The sequence below is a fragment of the Pleuronectes platessa genome, chromosome 3 (genome assembly GCF_947347685.1).
Source record: "Pleuronectes platessa chromosome 3, fPlePla1.1, whole genome shotgun sequence".
NCBI classification, from domain to species: Eukaryota; Metazoa; Chordata; class Actinopteri; order Pleuronectiformes; family Pleuronectidae; genus Pleuronectes; species Pleuronectes platessa.
Genome location: NC_070628.1, coordinates 11,503,229 through 11,508,874, shown reverse-complemented (window position 1 = coordinate 11,508,874; position 5,646 = coordinate 11,503,229).

The window sequence follows — 5,646 nt, the reverse complement described above, 5'->3', positions numbered from 1 at the left end:
TCTAGCAAAGACATTGATCCTTTTGCTCATGTGTGCAGCGCATCGGGAAGGAGAAACCATTTTTAGCAACAGATTGTTGATGGGGATCATCCACATTAGAAAAAAGCCTTTCTCATTCTGAAAAACCAAAAACATGAATTAGTAGCAGGAAAAATAGAAATTGCACTTCAAACAGATTGAATAATGTTTTAATATTATATTATTATTATTATTATTATTGAGTTAGCTCACTGAGGCTGCATTTATTTTGCCTGCTTTACAATCAGGTTTAAACATATAATCAGTGGTTTGATTGTTTAATCTCTGGTAATAAATAGATATTGTTAGGAAAATAAAATGTAATCTGTAAAGTAACTAGTAAATATAGCTATCAATCTCATATCAGTATAAACTTGTATGAAATTTCATTGATGTGCATCTTCTTAAAGTTTAGAAATTAATAAAAAATGTAATTGAATTAAAACATAGATAAAAATGTACTAAAGATATAAAACTTGTCATTCCAATAAAGGCAAAATATTGACAGAAAAATTGAGAAGCTGCACATCTTCTCTTAATTATTCTACTAGAGGGGGAAATTATCCCAATGTCCTGATTAGTGTGTTCTTTGATTAAATATATTCTTTCAAATATCCATAATTTATTGATGTTGTTAAACTTAATGCCATTAGTCCTGAACAAAAAGCCATTAAAACATAAATTATCCCACTCTGTTGGAGACGTCTTGTGAAATTACTCACATGCTGTTGTTATATTTGCCTCCTCTTTTTACTCATACGCCCTTTATCAACACACACAAATCCTGGAATGTATGGCGCTCTTTGTCTAACTACCATGCAAAATCACCTGATTTATCTCGAGCACTTTCTGATGTCACACTGTCTGTGCTCGTGACAAAAGTGTCCCTTGTTGGGGCCGAACCCACCCTCGTGAAACTCGCGGCGCCGAATCTAGAACACACGTTCTCAACCTTTTGTCCCCCCAAAAACAAAGACTGCACAATTTCTTGGCAAATGACGCCTTAATTGTGCAAGTTAACAAGCTTGCTCTCCTTTTCCTCATGAATAACAAAGACCTTGGTCCAAGTTTGTTTCTTTTTGTTTGTTGTTTTTGTTTCTTTGACTCACGGCTCTCCTCTATAGTGTGTCGTTGCACGCTTGTTGGGCTGTTCCCATGCCGCTCTCGGCCTCCATATTTTCTCGGATTGTCTGCGGTTAGCGGCCGCCCTGTGCACGAGAAAACAGAGGAAAGAGACAAAGAGCGAGAGAAGTGAGGGCGTGACCGAATGGAAGCTCCACAGTGGGATATTTTGTACAGTACTCATTATGTTTTCATTTATATCGGAGATGTCTTTGACCCTTCGCTGCTCTCCCTCCCTTAAAACACTGCCTCCTTTATCACTCTATTCATTTTTGGCTCAAATATCCCAGTTCTAAATGGAGGTAGTGTTGAATGGGACATCTCCGTGGATTTGCATAATCTGATGGCATTGCTGGTGAGCGCATGGCGGGTTGTGCCAAGTGTAAAAAGGTGAAGCCCCTCATCCCTTGGCAGGGGGCACAGACGACTATGGAGAGGCCTCCTACAGCAAATGTCAGATGTTACAGCAGATAAATTCAGATTAACGTCATTTTCTCCCAATGTGGATGAACCAATACAGAAAAGCTGTTTGGAGAAATATAAATCCTTTTCATTCATTTAATATCTTTATTTAAACACCCACCTTTTGCCTATCGCTATGAAAACCAGTCAAATATTATAACTTTTTTACACTTTTACCAATCTGCCCACAAGAATCTCCCCCCAGACGATCAAAACCCGTTGATATGTGTTGTTGTTTTTTTTCCTTTCGTCTTAACATCACAGACTCTATTCATGTCTCGCTCTCGTCCTCTCTTACAGTGCCCGCCATTCTCCAGACGTCTCGCCGGTGCCAAGGCAGTAGGGCGGCTGCCTCTCTCTCTGATGGGAAACTGTTGCTCATGCACTGGGTTGGCTGCCAAGTTTTGGCATTATTGGTGAGGGTAACAGGGGGGTGGGGGAGGAGGAGAAAGAGAGGAGGGGAGAGGGGATTGGGGGGTGTACAGAGAGGGGGCCCTTTAAACCCCTGTGAGATAGTGCTATCTGTTGTGGGAATGATCTTCATCCCTCTTTTTTTTCCTCCCCTCCCCTTTTCTTAGCACCCTCGCACTGTTTCTGTCTCTCTGTCTCACCCCCTCCCATCCTCCCTCCCACCCCCCACTCTCCGTCTCTCTGTCTTTTCATGCTGCCGATCAGACGACCATCCTGAGGTGAGCCGGCCGAGATCTGATGCCACCGGAGCACTTTGATTAGCAACCAGCAGACTGACTGACTGTTGTGTTATGGCCAGCCCAGTTTATTAAGTTAAGTTGGCTGGAGATTTATAACTTATTCTTGTTATGTGTTGTTGTTATTGTTTACTCACCTCTCCTCTCGTTTCAGACTCCTCACTCCCTCCCTCGTGTGTGTGTGTTCCACCTGGGTGATTGTCAGCTCCTCCCTGATTGTTTGCACCTGGTCCTCATCACCCGGTGTATTTAGTCTGTGCGTTCCTGTGTGGCGTTGCCAGTTCGTCTTTGTTTCTCAATGTTCCTAGCGTTCCAGCAATTCCTCCTGATAGCCTTCCTGTTACCGATCCCTGCCTGCTTAACGGTTTACGTCTCTGCCTTTTCCCTGCCGGATACCCTGCCCTGTGATCAACTGCCCTCCCGTGTACCGACCTTGGACTGGAACGATTACGAACTCTGCCGCTGCCTGTCTCCTGTGGAATTATTGTACCCGTGTTTGGACTGCCGTGACGTGTACCAATATTCTACAGTAAAGCTGGTTAATTGCACCTTCTTGTGTCTCCGAGTCGTGCGATTGGATCCACACACCTGTCTGCACTCGTTACATGTTGAGCTTCTCACAGCTTGTGTACCGTCTTTGGCTTCGCTCCCAAAGCACGACAGTAACCCTTCTTCACACACACACACACACACACACACACACACACACAGAGAGAGAGAGAGCAACACAAACACACAGTATGGTAAAGGAAAGAAGATTTGCAGTTGTTCAGTCAGAGGCTTAGCCAACAGCCTTCAGTGTTTGTGCAGGTGCAAATATCAGAACAACCCTTGCGTCCCTCTCTAGGATACAGCAGCCGCTCTCCAGTATTTTTTGACCTGTCACCCTTTAGAGCAATAGTTCCACAGTTTGGGACACATGCCTGTTTACGGTCTTGCAGAGAGAAGGATAAGAAGATTTATACCGCTCTCTTATCCTTAAAATATAAAGCAATACAGCCAACTTAGAGCCATTCAGCTTATTGGAAACAGATTAGGTCACATGTAAAATCACATGTGCCAGACTTCTTGACCAGCATGAATATAGTGAGTATTTAGTGTTCCACTTTCCAGTCTTTATCGATATTTCCATCTATCTTTCACAAACAACACTCAGCAGAGTATATGCCTCCGCCAAGGCCGAACAGTCCTACACATTGTTTAATCCTGACAAAAATATAAAAGAGAATAGGAAGTGGTCTGATAACCTAAATGATTTATTTACCATTAATAGTTCACTGGATCCCCCCCTGAATCGGGAGCCACGGGTGAAAAAAGTAACTCCTTGGTGGAGGTAACACACCGATCACAGGTTTTTGCTACATTGTGGAGTAGGAAGCAGTTTTCCCTTCTCAGATTGATTCATTTACAGATTATTTATAAGATTAAAGACCTTCAACTACAGAGCAACATTATCACAAGGCGTTTTCGGCCTTTATTAGAATCATCATATGACACGTTACAGTCTACAAAGAAGCGATCATGTGAAACCGGAGAACTTGGGAATCATCTGAATGAATATGACCTCCAGTTTAGGAACCAGTATATTTACACCAACATTAACACTGACTGTAAGGAGAGACAGGAGTGGAGAAATTGCAGGTAAATGAGTTTAATTGGGTGGGGAGGTAAGTGTGTGATGTCAACAGAGGTGTGTGGCAAGGGAGTAGGTTTGATTTGGACATTGGTGGGGTCCGTGGGATATGAAAGTGCTTCCTAAAGTTAATAGGTTTTTTTTGTATTCGCACTGATAATTGAAAAAAAAATCAATAAATCGGCTTAATTAACATGTTTATAATGCATATCTGAATATCAAAAGAGAATATGCATTCTGTAATGTTATAGGTTAAAGCAACTAATGAAAGAAAATGAGTCAACTTAGAAGAGTTTTCAACTTTACTCTGGTGCAACTGTAAACAACATCAACAACATTGTAAATAAATATTTTTGAAATAATACAACAACAGGTGTATCACTAAATGTACAGGTCAGTATAATTTCCTGCTGGGCATTTCTTCCTCCAGTGCCCATGAGCCAGCTGCAGGGTCATCAGCCAGGAATCACTAATACTAACATATACACAGATTAGTGTCCATTGTGCTCTTCCTATTTGAAAGAACCAAACACATGCCTACGTCTTTCTGTAACAGAAATGAACTGCTGATAGATTTCTTTAAGGTCAATGTTGTCCAGTGTCTCCTGATGGACATGGCACACTGCAAGATTGTTCAATCTGACTTGAGTCATGGTGGTTCTCAGCCATGTTTTAAGCCTCCTGAGAGCACTGAAACTTCTTTCAGCCTCAGCTGATGCAACTGGTATGACTAAAAGCAGCCTGATAAGGGACTCAACCTGATCAAACAGACCTCTCACTTCAACTGTCAATCCTCTCATTATTTCTGCCACTTCAACACTAGATTTGACAGTGTATTTGGACCTAAACATGGCTAGTTGGACCTTTAGTATGTCCCTGTTCAGCTCTGGGTACTGATCTACAATGTCATTCACTTCTCCAGTAAGGAGAGTTTCCTCCAGCTTTTGCAAGACATTTAGATCTGGTTGGTTGAACCTCTCCTCAAACTGAATGCGCACACTATCAAGCATTTTATAGAACTCTGTTCTATAATGCTCCTCTGCTGACTTGGGGATGTGCTGGCTTGCTTCACTCGTGAATCGTTTTGGTGTCTTTCTTTGGTGAGGAATCTGAATGGGCTCAATCCCAAGGGAGTCAACCATAGCCACTGCTTTCTCAAAAACCTCATGAAAGCTCTCCTTATTTCTTTTGGCATGTACAGTAGATTTCACACACTGTATGGCACTTCTCATACCTGCAACAGTTTCAGTCCTTTTTTGAAGGGATGTGTTCAGACACTCCAGCTCCTCTATCACTTCTAATGCCAAAGACCAAGTACCGTTTTCCCTTTCTCAAACCTCTCACGCAGACCATTTGCTCTCATGCCTGTGTTTGACCCACTTGATGCCATCTCCTCCAAGCTAGACAAAACACGTTCATACTGAGACAGCACCGCTCTGATAGCTTTGCCCCGCACTGTCCACCTGGTTGGACAAAGTGGTCTGAGTGATTTTAATGGTACCTCTGAACTTATGGCTTTGGAAAATATGTTCTTGAATTTTCCTGATTGCTTGTTTAATGTGCCAAGCTCATGCACCCACTGTAAGGAATCATTGATCAAGGGACTGGCTCTGCATGCAGACTGCGTAATCAGGTTAAGACAGTGTTAAGACGCTAACGGTTGCTGTCTCTTCAGTTCTGCTTGTGCTCCAGAATATTTGCCTG